The 10,000-nt window shown below is 52.5% G+C and overlaps 26 non-coding genes across 26 annotated transcripts in view; 22 read left to right on the forward strand and 4 right to left on the reverse strand.

The window, feature by feature from the left end:
- Positions 1–53: 53 nt before the first annotated feature.
- Positions 54–172, forward strand: LOC131441203 (5S ribosomal RNA). Its single transcript, XR_009231876.1, has one exon. It is a non-coding gene; the product is annotated as a 5S ribosomal RNA (ribosomal RNA).
- A 124-nt stretch (positions 173–296) lies between these two features.
- On the reverse strand, positions 297–489 carry LOC131442465 (U2 spliceosomal RNA). The gene has a single exon (XR_009233038.1). It is a non-coding gene; the product is annotated as a U2 spliceosomal RNA (small nuclear RNA).
- A 308-nt stretch (positions 490–797) lies between these two features.
- Positions 798–916, forward strand: LOC131441214 (5S ribosomal RNA). Its single transcript, XR_009231887.1, has one exon. It is a non-coding gene; the product is annotated as a 5S ribosomal RNA (ribosomal RNA).
- A 296-nt stretch (positions 917–1,212) lies between these two features.
- Positions 1,213–1,331, forward strand: LOC131441225 (5S ribosomal RNA). Its single transcript, XR_009231898.1, has one exon. It is a non-coding gene; the product is annotated as a 5S ribosomal RNA (ribosomal RNA).
- Positions 1,332–1,627: 296 nt separating this feature from the next.
- On the forward strand, positions 1,628–1,746 carry LOC131477166 (5S ribosomal RNA). Its single transcript, XR_009243517.1, has one exon. It is a non-coding gene; the product is annotated as a 5S ribosomal RNA (ribosomal RNA).
- Positions 1,747–2,042: 296 nt separating this feature from the next.
- LOC131477267 (5S ribosomal RNA) lies at positions 2,043–2,161 on the forward strand. Its single transcript, XR_009243614.1, has one exon. It is a non-coding gene; the product is annotated as a 5S ribosomal RNA (ribosomal RNA).
- Positions 2,162–2,457: 296 nt separating this feature from the next.
- Positions 2,458–2,576, forward strand: LOC131477408 (5S ribosomal RNA). Its single transcript, XR_009243747.1, has one exon. It is a non-coding gene; the product is annotated as a 5S ribosomal RNA (ribosomal RNA).
- A 124-nt stretch (positions 2,577–2,700) lies between these two features.
- LOC131441653 (U2 spliceosomal RNA) lies at positions 2,701–2,893 on the reverse strand. The gene has a single exon (XR_009232257.1). It is a non-coding gene; the product is annotated as a U2 spliceosomal RNA (small nuclear RNA).
- A 308-nt stretch (positions 2,894–3,201) lies between these two features.
- On the forward strand, positions 3,202–3,320 carry LOC131477693 (5S ribosomal RNA). Its single transcript, XR_009244017.1, has one exon. It is a non-coding gene; the product is annotated as a 5S ribosomal RNA (ribosomal RNA).
- A 296-nt stretch (positions 3,321–3,616) lies between these two features.
- LOC131440978 (5S ribosomal RNA) lies at positions 3,617–3,736 on the forward strand. The gene has a single exon (XR_009231658.1). It is a non-coding gene; the product is annotated as a 5S ribosomal RNA (ribosomal RNA).
- Positions 3,737–4,032: 296 nt separating this feature from the next.
- LOC131441237 (5S ribosomal RNA) lies at positions 4,033–4,151 on the forward strand. Its single transcript, XR_009231909.1, has one exon. It is a non-coding gene; the product is annotated as a 5S ribosomal RNA (ribosomal RNA).
- A 296-nt stretch (positions 4,152–4,447) lies between these two features.
- On the forward strand, positions 4,448–4,566 carry LOC131441249 (5S ribosomal RNA). Its single transcript, XR_009231920.1, has one exon. It is a non-coding gene; the product is annotated as a 5S ribosomal RNA (ribosomal RNA).
- A 296-nt stretch (positions 4,567–4,862) lies between these two features.
- Positions 4,863–4,981, forward strand: LOC131477651 (5S ribosomal RNA). Its single transcript, XR_009243977.1, has one exon. It is a non-coding gene; the product is annotated as a 5S ribosomal RNA (ribosomal RNA).
- Positions 4,982–5,277: 296 nt separating this feature from the next.
- On the forward strand, positions 5,278–5,396 carry LOC131441261 (5S ribosomal RNA). Its single transcript, XR_009231931.1, has one exon. It is a non-coding gene; the product is annotated as a 5S ribosomal RNA (ribosomal RNA).
- A 296-nt stretch (positions 5,397–5,692) lies between these two features.
- Positions 5,693–5,811, forward strand: LOC131441272 (5S ribosomal RNA). The gene has a single exon (XR_009231942.1). It is a non-coding gene; the product is annotated as a 5S ribosomal RNA (ribosomal RNA).
- Positions 5,812–6,107: 296 nt separating this feature from the next.
- On the forward strand, positions 6,108–6,226 carry LOC131441284 (5S ribosomal RNA). The gene has a single exon (XR_009231953.1). It is a non-coding gene; the product is annotated as a 5S ribosomal RNA (ribosomal RNA).
- A 124-nt stretch (positions 6,227–6,350) lies between these two features.
- LOC131441654 (U2 spliceosomal RNA) lies at positions 6,351–6,543 on the reverse strand. The gene has a single exon (XR_009232258.1). It is a non-coding gene; the product is annotated as a U2 spliceosomal RNA (small nuclear RNA).
- A 308-nt stretch (positions 6,544–6,851) lies between these two features.
- On the forward strand, positions 6,852–6,970 carry LOC131441295 (5S ribosomal RNA). Its single transcript, XR_009231964.1, has one exon. It is a non-coding gene; the product is annotated as a 5S ribosomal RNA (ribosomal RNA).
- A 296-nt stretch (positions 6,971–7,266) lies between these two features.
- On the forward strand, positions 7,267–7,385 carry LOC131441306 (5S ribosomal RNA). Its single transcript, XR_009231975.1, has one exon. It is a non-coding gene; the product is annotated as a 5S ribosomal RNA (ribosomal RNA).
- Positions 7,386–7,681: 296 nt separating this feature from the next.
- LOC131441318 (5S ribosomal RNA) lies at positions 7,682–7,800 on the forward strand. Its single transcript, XR_009231987.1, has one exon. It is a non-coding gene; the product is annotated as a 5S ribosomal RNA (ribosomal RNA).
- Positions 7,801–8,096: 296 nt separating this feature from the next.
- Positions 8,097–8,215, forward strand: LOC131477652 (5S ribosomal RNA). The gene has a single exon (XR_009243978.1). It is a non-coding gene; the product is annotated as a 5S ribosomal RNA (ribosomal RNA).
- Positions 8,216–8,511: 296 nt separating this feature from the next.
- LOC131441330 (5S ribosomal RNA) lies at positions 8,512–8,630 on the forward strand. Its single transcript, XR_009231998.1, has one exon. It is a non-coding gene; the product is annotated as a 5S ribosomal RNA (ribosomal RNA).
- A 296-nt stretch (positions 8,631–8,926) lies between these two features.
- On the forward strand, positions 8,927–9,045 carry LOC131441342 (5S ribosomal RNA). Its single transcript, XR_009232009.1, has one exon. It is a non-coding gene; the product is annotated as a 5S ribosomal RNA (ribosomal RNA).
- Positions 9,046–9,341: 296 nt separating this feature from the next.
- Positions 9,342–9,460, forward strand: LOC131441354 (5S ribosomal RNA). Its single transcript, XR_009232020.1, has one exon. It is a non-coding gene; the product is annotated as a 5S ribosomal RNA (ribosomal RNA).
- A 296-nt stretch (positions 9,461–9,756) lies between these two features.
- LOC131441365 (5S ribosomal RNA) lies at positions 9,757–9,875 on the forward strand. Its single transcript, XR_009232031.1, has one exon. It is a non-coding gene; the product is annotated as a 5S ribosomal RNA (ribosomal RNA).
- Positions 9,876–9,999: 124 nt separating this feature from the next.
- LOC131441655 (U2 spliceosomal RNA) overlaps position 10,000 on the reverse strand; it is a 193-nt gene continuing 192 nt past the window's right edge. The window contains exon 1 of the small nuclear RNA XR_009232259.1: position 10,000. This exon is cut by the window's right edge and continues 192 nt beyond it. This is a non-coding gene — a small nuclear RNA (U2 spliceosomal RNA).

The raw sequence follows: 10,000 nt of genomic DNA on the forward strand, positions 1-10,000 counted from the left end.
GAGCAGGGGGCCTTGCCTAGTCTATAAAAGGAGTCTGTGTCCCCAGCCCGTCGGCTTACGGCCATACCACCCTGAGCACGCCCGATCTCGTCTGATCTCGGAAGCTAAGCAGGGTCGGGCCTGGTTAGTACTTGGATGGGAGACCGCCTGGGAATACCAGGTGCTGTAAGCTTTTACACTGCTGCTTCCTTACAAGAAACATGGGCTTGCAATTACGTTGACGCATGGGCACGGGCACAGGCACACGTTAACGTCCTTCTAGTTCCAGCCTTGCTTTGGTTTTCACAGAAAAAAGAGAATGGTGCACCGTTCCTGGTGGCACTGCAATGCCAGGTCAATGCAAGGAGTGAAGAGAGCAAGCCCCAGTTTTCACCTCCCAATGCTCAAAAATGCATTTAATATTTAATCCCCATATAGAGGACATATCAGATATTAAACTGATAAGAACAGATACTACACTTGATCTTAGCCATAAGGCCGAGAAGCGATGGCCCACAAGTGTCTGGGGCCAACTCAAGATCTTGGCACACAAGTTACTTGTTGTGGTGCCATGTTTTTTAAGTGCGCATAACAAAGGCTGCTGCTGATCACCTCCGCCCCAAGGTGATCTAAGTGCACCTCTGAGCCTTGACGGACAGCTGCTTGACATTTGACACACTCAAAGGGCGCGGCCATACAGCAAAGCCCACAAAAAACAACTTAAACTCTTGAACGTTCGAAAGGCTGACTTTTGAGCTCCTCCACGAGCAGGGGGCCTTGCCTAGTCTATAAAAGGAGTCTGTGTCCCCAGCCCGTCGGCTTACGGCCATACCACCCTGAGCACGCCCGATCTCGTCTGATCTCGGAAGCTAAGCAGGGTCGGGCCTGGTTAGTACTTGGATGGGAGACCGCCTGGGAATACCAGGTGCTGTAAGCTTTTACACTGCTGCTTCCTTACAAGAAACATGGGCTTGCAATTACGTTGACGCACTGGCACACGTTAACGTCCTTCTAGTTTCAGCCTTGGATGTCGCTCTGCAAGCATGTGAGAAGCTTGGAGATGGGGAGCAGCTTACCCAACTCGGTGTAGCTTCCTAATACTGGAATAGAGTGTAGCAGGTAGTGGAGATAAAGGCTCAAGTGCAGTGTGTTCGAAAGGCTGACTTTTGAGCTCCTCCACGAGCAGGGGGCCTTGCCTAGTCTATAAAAGGAGTCTGTGTCCCCAGCCCGTCGGCTTACGGCCATACCACCCTGAGCACGCCCGATCTCGTCTGATCTCGGAAGCTAAGCAGGGTCGGGCCTGGTTAGTACTTGGATGGGAGACCGCCTGGGAATACCAGGTGCTGTAAGCTTTTACACTGCTGCTTCCTTACAAGAAACATGGGCTTGCAATTACGTTGACGCACTGGCACACGTTAACGTCCTTCTAGTTTCAGCCTTGGATGTCGCTCTGCAAGCATGTGAGAAGCTTGGAGATGGGGAGCAGCTTACCCAACTCGGTGTAGCTTCCTAATACTGGAATAGAGTGTAGCAGGTAGTGGAGATAAAGGCTCAAGTGCAGTGTGTTCGAAAGGCTGACTTTTGAGCTCCTCCACGAGCAGGGGGCCTTGCCTAGTCTATAAAAGGAGTCTGTGTCCCCAGCCCGTCGGCTTACGGCCATACCACCCTGAGCACGCCCGATCTCGTCTGATCTCGGAAGCTAAGCAGGGTCGGGCCTGGTTAGTACTTGGATGGGAGACCGCCTGGGAGTACCAGGTGCTGTAAGCTTTTACACTGCTGCTTCCTTACAAGAAACATGGGCTTGCAATTACGTTGACGCACGGGCACACGTTAACGTCCTTCGAGTTTCAGCCTTGGATGTCGCTCTGCAAGCATGTGAGAAGCTTGGAGATGGGGAGCAGCTTACCCATCTCGGTGTAGCTTCCTAATACTGGAATAGAGTGTAGCAGGTAGTGGAGATAAAGGCTCAAGTGCAGTGTGTTCGAAAGGCTGACTTTTGAGCTCCTCCACGAGCAGGGGGCCTTGCCTAGTCTATAAAAGGAGTCTGTGTCCCCAGCCCGTCGGCTTACGGCCATACCACCCTGAGCACGCCCGATCTCGTCTGATCTCGGAAGCTAAGCAGGGTCGGGCTTGGTTAGTACTTGGATGGGAGACCGCCTGGGAATACCAGGTGCTGTAAGCTTTTACACTGCTGCTTCCTTACAAGAAACATGGGCTTGCAATTACGTTGACGCACGGGCACACGTTAACGTCCTTCGAGTTTCAGCCTTGGATGTCGCTCTGCAAGCATGTGAGAAGCTTGGAGATGGGGAGCAGCTTACCCATCTCGGTGTAGCTTCCTAATACTGGAATAGAGTGTAGCAGGTAGTGGAGATAAAGGCTCAAGTGCAGTGTGTTCGAAAGGCTGACTTTTGAGCTCCTCCACGAGCAGGGGGCCTTGCCTAGTCTATAAAAGGAGTCTGTGTCCCCAGCCCGTCGGCTTACGGCCATACCACCCTGAGCACGCCCGATCTCGTCTGATCTCGGAAGCTAAGCAGGGTCGGGCCTGGTTAGTACTTGGATGGGAGACCGCCTTGGAATACCAGGTGCTGTAAGCTTTTACACTGCTGCTTCCTTACAAGAAACATGGGCTTGCAATTACGTTGACGCACGGGCACGGGCACAGGCACACGTTAACGTCCTTCTAGTTCCAGCCTTGCTTTGGTTTTCACAGAAAAAAGAGAATGGTGCACCGTTCCTGGTGGCACTGCAATGCCAGGTCAATGCAAGGAGTGAAGAGAGCAAGCCCCAGTTTTCACCTCCCAATGCTCAAAAATGCATTTAATATTTAATCCCCATATAGAGGACATATCAGATATTAAACTGATAAGAACAGATACTACACTTGATCTTAGCCAAAAGGCCGAGAAGCGATGGCCCACAAGTGTCTGGGGCCAACTCAAGATCTTGGCACACAAGTTACTTGTTGTGGTGCCATGTTTTTTAAGTGCGCATAACAAAGGCTGCTGCTGATCACCTCCGCCCCAAGGTGATCTAAGTGCACCTCTGAGCCTTGACGGACAGCTGCTTGACATTTGACACACTCAAAGGGCGCGGCCATACAGCAAAGCCCACCAAAAACAACTTAAACTCTTGAACGTTCGAAAGGCTGACCTTTGAGCTCCTCCACGTGCAGGGGGCCTTGCCTAGTCTATAAAAGGAGTCTGTGTCCCCAGCCCGTCGGCTTACGGCCATACCACCCTGAGCACGCCCGATCTCGTCTGATCTCGGAAGCTAAGCAGGGTCAGGCCTGGTTAGTACTTGGATGGGAGACCGCCTGGGAATACCAGGTGCTGTAAGCTTTTACACTGCTGCTTCCTTACAAGAAACATGGGCTTGCAATTACGTTGACGCACGGGCACACGTTAACGTCCTTCTAGTTTCAGCCTTGGATGTCGCTCTGCAAGCATGTGAGAAGCTTGGAGATGGGGAGCAGCTTACCCATCTCGGTGTAGCTTCCTAATACTGGAATAGAGTGTAGCAGGTAGTGGAGATAAAGGCTCAAGTGCAGTGTGTTCGAAAGGCTGACTTTTGATCTCCTCCACGAGCAGGGGGCCTTGCCTAGTCTATAAAAGGAGTCTGTGTCCCCAGCCCGTCGGCTTACGGCCATACCACCCTGAGCACGCCCGATCTCGTCTGATCTCGGAAGCTAAGCAGGGTCGGGCCTGGTTAGTACTTTGGATGGGAGACCGCCTGGGAATACCAGGTGCTGTAAGCTTTTACACTGCTGCTTCCTTACAAGAAACATGGGCTTGCAATTACGTTGACGCACGGGCACACGTTAACGTCCTTCTAGTTTCAGCCTTGGATGTCGCTCTGCAAGCATGTGAGAAGCTTGGAGATGGGGAGCAGCTTACCCATCTCGGTGTAGCTTCCTAATACTGGAATAGAGTGTAGCAGGTAGTGGAGATAAAGGCTCAAGTGCAGTGTGTTCGAAAGGCTGACTTTTGAGCTCCTCCACGAGCAGGGGGCCTTGCCTAGTCTATAAAAGGAGTCTGTGTCCCCAGCCCGTCGGCTTACGGCCATACCACCCTGAGCACGCCCGATCTCGTCTGATCTCGGAAGCTAAGCAGGGTCGGGCCTGGTTAGTACTTGGATGGGAGACCGCCTGGGAATACCAGGTGCTGTAAGCTTTTACACTGCTGCTTCCTTACAAGAAACATGGGCTTGCAATTACGTTGACGCACGGGCACACGTTAACGTCCTTCTAGTTTCAGCCTTGGATGTCGCTCTGCAAGCATGTGAGAAGCTTGGAGATGGGGAGCAGCTTACCCATCTCGGTGTAGCTTCCTAATACTGGAATAGAGTGTAGCAGGTAGTGGAGATAAAGGCTCAAGTGCAGTGTGTTCGAAAGGCTAACTTTTGAGCTCCTCCACGAGCAGGGGGCCTTGCCTAGTCTATAAAAGGAGTCTGTGTCCCCAGCCCGTCGGCTTACGGCCATACCACCCTGAGCACGCCCGATCTCGTCTGATCTCGGAAGCTAAGCAGGGTCGGGCCTGGTTAGTACTTGGATGGGAGACCGCCTGGGAATACCAGGTGCTGTAAGCTTTTACACTGCTGCTTCCTTACAAGAAACATGGGCTTGCAATTACGTTGACGCACGGGCACACGTTAACGTCCTTCTAGTTTCAGCCTTGGATGTCGCTCTGCAAGCATGTGAGAAGCTTGGAGATGGGGAGCAGCTTACCCATCTCGGTGTAGCTTCCTAATACTGGAATAGAGTGTAGCAGGTAGTGGAGATAAAGGCTCAAGTGCAGTGTGTTCGAAAGGCTGACTTTTGAGCTCCTCCACGAGCAGGGGGCCTTGCCTAGTCTATAAAAGGAGTCTGTGTCCCCAGCCCGTCGGCTTACGGCCATACCACCCTGAGCAAGCCCGATCTCGTCTGATCTCGGAAGCTAAGCAGGGTCGGGCCTGGTTAGTACTTGGATGGGAGACCGCCTGGGAATACCAGGTGCTGTAAGCTTTTACACTGCTGCTTCCTTACAAGAAACATGGGCTTGCAATTACGTTGACGCACGGGCACACGTTAACGTCCTTCTAGTTTCAGCCTTGGATGTCGCTCTGCAAGCATGTGAGAAGCTTGGAGATGGGGAGCAGCTTACCCATCTCGGTGTAGCTTCCTAATACTGGAAGAGAGTGTAGCAGGTAGTGGAGATAAAGGCTCAAGTGCAGTGTGTTCGAAAGGCTGACTTTTGAGCTCCTCCACGAGCAGGGGGCCTTGCCTAGTCTATAAAAGGAGTCTGTGTCCCCAGCCCGTCGGCTTACGGCCATACCACCCTGAGCACGCCCGATCTCGTCTGATCTCGGAAGCTAAGCAGGGTCGGGCCTGGTTAGTACTTGGATGGGAGACCGCCTGGGAATACCAGGTGCTGTAAGCTTTTACACTGCTGCTTCCTTACAAGAAACATGGGCTTGCAATTACCTTGACGCACGGGCACACGTTAACGTCCTTCTAGTTTCAGCCTTGGATGTCGCTCTGCAAGCATGTGAGAAGCTTGGAGATGGGGAGCAGCTTACCCATCTCGGTGTAGCTTCCTAATACTGGAAGAGAGTGTAGCAGGTAGTGGAGATAAAGGCTCAAGTGCAGTGTGTTCGAAAGGCTGACTTTTGAGCTCCTCCACGAGCAGGGGGCCTTGCCTAGTCTATAAAACGAGTCTGTGTCCCCAGCCCGTCGGCTTACGGCCATACCACCCTGAGCACGCCCGATCTCGTCTGATCTCGGAAGCTAAGCAGGGTCGGGCCTGGTTAGTACTTGGATGGGAGACCGCCTGGGAATACCAGGTGCTGTAAGCTTTTACACTGCTGCTTCCTTACAAGAAACATGGGCTTGCAATTACGTTGACGCACGGGCACACGTTAACGTCCTTCTAGTTTCAGCCTTGGATGTCGCTCTGCAAGCATGTGAGAAGCTTGGAGATGGGGAGCAGCTTACCCATCTCGGTGTAGCTTCCTAATACTGGAATAGAGTGTAGCAGGTAGTGGAGATAAAGGCTCAAGTGCAGTGTGTTCGAAAGGCTGACTTTTGAGCTCCTCCACGAGCAGGGGGCCTTGCCTAGTCTATAAAAGGAGTCTGTGTCCCCAGCCCGTCGGCTTACGGCCATACCACCCTGAGCACGCCCGATCTCGTCTGATCTCGGAAGCTAAGCAGGGTCGGGCCTGGTTAGTACTTGGATGGGAGACCGCCTGGGAATACCAGGTGCTGTAAGCTTTTACACTGCTGCTTCCTTACAAGAAACATGGGCTTGCAATTACGTTGATGCACGGGCACGGGCACAGGCACACGTTAACGTCCTTCTAGTTCCAGCCTTTCTTTGGTTTTCACAGAAAAAAGAGAATGGTGCACCGTTCCTGGTGGCACTGCAATGCCAGGTCAATGCAAGGAGTGAAGAGAGCAAGCCCCAGTTTTCACCTCCCAATGCTCAAAAATGCATTTAATATTTAATCCCCATATAGAGGACATATCAGATATTAAACTGATAAGAACAGATACTACACTTGATCTTAGCCAAAAGGCCGAGAAGCGATGGCCCACAAGTGTCTGGGGCCAACTCAAGATCTTGGCACACAAGTTACTAGTTGTGGTGCCATGTTTTTTAAGTGCGCATAACAAAGGCTGCTGCTGATCACCTCCGCCCCAAGGTGATCTAAGTGCACCTCTGAGCCTTGACGGACAGCTGCTTGACATTTGACACACTCAAAGGGCGCAGCCATACAGCAAAGCCCACCAAAAGCAACTTAAACTCTTGAACGTTCGAAAGGCTGACCTTTGAGCTCCTCCACGTGCAGGGGGCCTTGCCTAGTCTATAAAAGGAGTCTGTGTCCCCAGCCCTTCGGCTTACGGCCATACCACCCTGAGCACGCCCGATCTCGTCTGATCTCGGAAGCTAAGCAGGGTCGGGCCTGGTTAGTACTTGGATGGGAGACCGCCTGGGAATACCAGGTGCTGTAAGCTTTTACACTGCTGCTTCCTTACAAGAAACATGGGCTTGCAATTACGTTGACGCACGGGCACACGTTAACGTCCTTCTAGTTTCAGCCTTGGATGTCGCTCTGCAAGCATGTGAGAAGCTTGGAGATGGGGAGCAGCTTACCCATCTCGGTGTAGCTTCCTAATACTGGAATAGAGTGTAGCAGGTAGTGGAGATAAAGGCTCAAGTGCAGTGTGTTCGAAAGGCTGACTTTTGAGCTCCTCCACGAGCAGGGGGCCTTGCCTAGTCTATAAAAGGAGTCTGTGTCCCCAGCCCGTCGGCTTACGGCCATACCACCCTGAGCACGCCCGATCTCGTCTGATCTCGGAAGCTAAGCAGGGTCGGGCCTGGTTAGTACTTGGATGGGAGACCGCCTGGGAATACCAGGTGCTGTAAGCTTTTACACTGCTGCTTCCTTACAAGAAACATGGGCTTGCAATTACGTTGACGCACGGGCACACGTTAACGTCCTTCTAGTTTCAGCCTTGGATGTCGCTCTGCAAGCATGTGAGAAGCTTGGAGATGGGGAGCAGCTTACCCATCTCGGTGTAGCTTCCTAATACTGGAATAGAGTGTAGCAGGTAGTGGAGATAAAGGCTCAAGTGCAGTGTGTTCGAAAGGCTGACTTTTGAGCTCCTCCACGAGCAGGGGGCCTTGCCTAGTCTATAAAAGGAGTCTGTGTCCCCAGCCCGTCGGCTTACGGCCATACCACCCTGAGCACGCCCGATCTCGTCTGATCTCGGAAGCTAAGCAGGGTCGGGCCTGGTTAGTACTTGGATGGGAGACCGCCTGGGAATACCAGGTGCTGTAAGCTTTTACACTGCTGCTTCCTTACAAGAAACATGGGCTTGCAATTACGTTGACGCACGGGCACACGTTAACGTCCTTCTAGTTTCAGCCTTGGATGTCGCTCTGCAAGCATGTGAGAAGCTTGGAGATGGGGAGCAGCTTACCCATCTCGGTGTAGCTTCCTAATACTGGAATAGAGTGTAGCAGGTAGTGGAGATAAAGGCTCAAGTGCAGTGTGTTCGAAAGGCTGACTTTTGAGCTCCTCCACGAGCAGGGGGCCTTGCCTAGTCTATAAAAGGAGTCTGTGTCCCCAGCCCGTCGGCTTACGGCCATACCACCCTGAGCAAGCCCGATCTCGTCTGATCTCGGAAGCTAAGCAGGGTCGGGCCTGGTTAGTACTTGGATGGGAGACCGCCTGGGAATACCAGGTGCTGTAAGCTTTTACACTGCTGCTTCCTTACAAGAAACATGGGCTTGCAATTACGTTGACGCACGGGCACACGTTAACGTCCTTCTAGTTTCAGCCTTGGATGTCGCTCTGCAAGCATGTGAGAAGCTTGGAGATGGGGAGCAGCTTACCCATCTCGGTGTAGCTTCCTAATACTGGAATAGAGTGTAGCAGGTAGTGTAGATAAAGGCTCAAGTGCAGTGTGTTCGAAAGGCTGACTTTTGAGCTCCTCCACGAGCAGGGGGCCTTGCCTAGTCTATAAAAGGAGTCTGTGTCCCCAGCCCGTCGGCTTACGGCCATACCACCCTGAGCACGCCCGATCTCGTCTGATCTCGGAAGCTAAGCAGGGTCGGGCCTGGTTAGTACTTGGATGGGAGACCGCCTGGGAATACCAGGTGCTGTAAGCTTTTACACTGCTGCTTCCTTACAAGAAACATGGGCTTGCAATTACCTTGACGCACGGGCACACGTTAACGTCCTTCTAGTTTCAGCCTTGGATGTCGCTCTGCAAGCATGTGAGAAGCTTGGAGATGGGGAGCAGCTTACCCATCTCGGTGTAGCTTCCTAATACTGGAAGAGAGTGTAGCAGGTAGTGGAGATAAAGGCTCAAGTGCAGTGTGTTCGAAAGGCTGACTTTTGAGCTCCTCCACGAGCAGGGGGCCTTGCCTAGTCTATAAAAGGAGTCTGTGTCCCCAGCCCGTCGGCTTACGGCCATACCACCCTGAGCACGCCCGATCTCGTCTGATCTCGGAAGCTAAGCAGGGTCGGGCCTGGTTAGTACTTGGATGGGAGACCGCCTGGGAATACCAGGTGCTGTAAGCTTTTACACTGCTGCTTCCTTACAAGAAACATGGGCTTGCAATTACCTTGACGCACGGGCACACGTTAACGTCCTTCTAGTTTCAGCCTTGGATGTCGCTCTGCAAGCATGTGAGAAGCTTGGAGATGGGGAGCAGCTTACCCATCTCGGTGTAGCTTCCTAATACTGGAAGAGAGTGTAGCAGGTAGTGGAGATAAAGGCTCAAGTGCAGTGTGTTCGAAAGGCTGACTTTTGAGCTCCTCCACGAGCAGGGGGCCTTGCCTAGTCTATAAAACGAGTCTGTGTCCCCAGCCCGTCGGCTTACGGCCATACCACCCTGAGCACGCCCGATCTCGTCTGATCTCGGAAGCTAAGCAGGGTCGGGCCTGGTTAGTACTTGGATGGGAGACCGCCTGGGAATACCAGGTGCTGTAAGCTTTTACACTGCTGCTTCCTTACAAGAAACATGGGCTTGCAATTACGTTGACGCACGGGCACACGTTAACGTCCTTCTAGTTTCAGCCTTGGATGTCGCTCTGCAAGCATGTGAGAAGCTTGGAGATGGGGAGCAGCTTACCCATCTCGGTGTAGCTTCCTAATACTGGAATAGAGTGTAGCAGGTAGTGGAGATAAAGGCTCAAGTGCAGTGTGTTCGAAAGGCTGACTTTTGAGCTCCTCCACGAGCAGGGGGCCTTGCCTAGTCTATAAAAGGAGTCTGTGTCCCCAGCCCGTCGGCTTACGGCCATACCACCCTGAGCACGCCCGATCTCGTCTGATCTCGGAAGCTAAGCAGGGTCGGGCCTGGTTAGTACTTGGATGGGAGACCGCCTGGGAATACCAGGTGCTGTAAGCTTTTACACTGCTGCTTCCTTACAAGAAACATGGTCTTGCAATTACGTTGATGCACGGGCACGGGCACAGGCACACGTTAACGTCCTTCTAGTTCCAGCCTTTCTTTGGTTTTCACAGAAAAAAGAG

Source organism: Solea solea, chromosome 16, assembly GCF_958295425.1.
Source record: "Solea solea chromosome 16, fSolSol10.1, whole genome shotgun sequence".
Lineage (NCBI taxonomy): Eukaryota > Metazoa > Chordata > Actinopteri > Pleuronectiformes > Soleidae > Solea > Solea solea.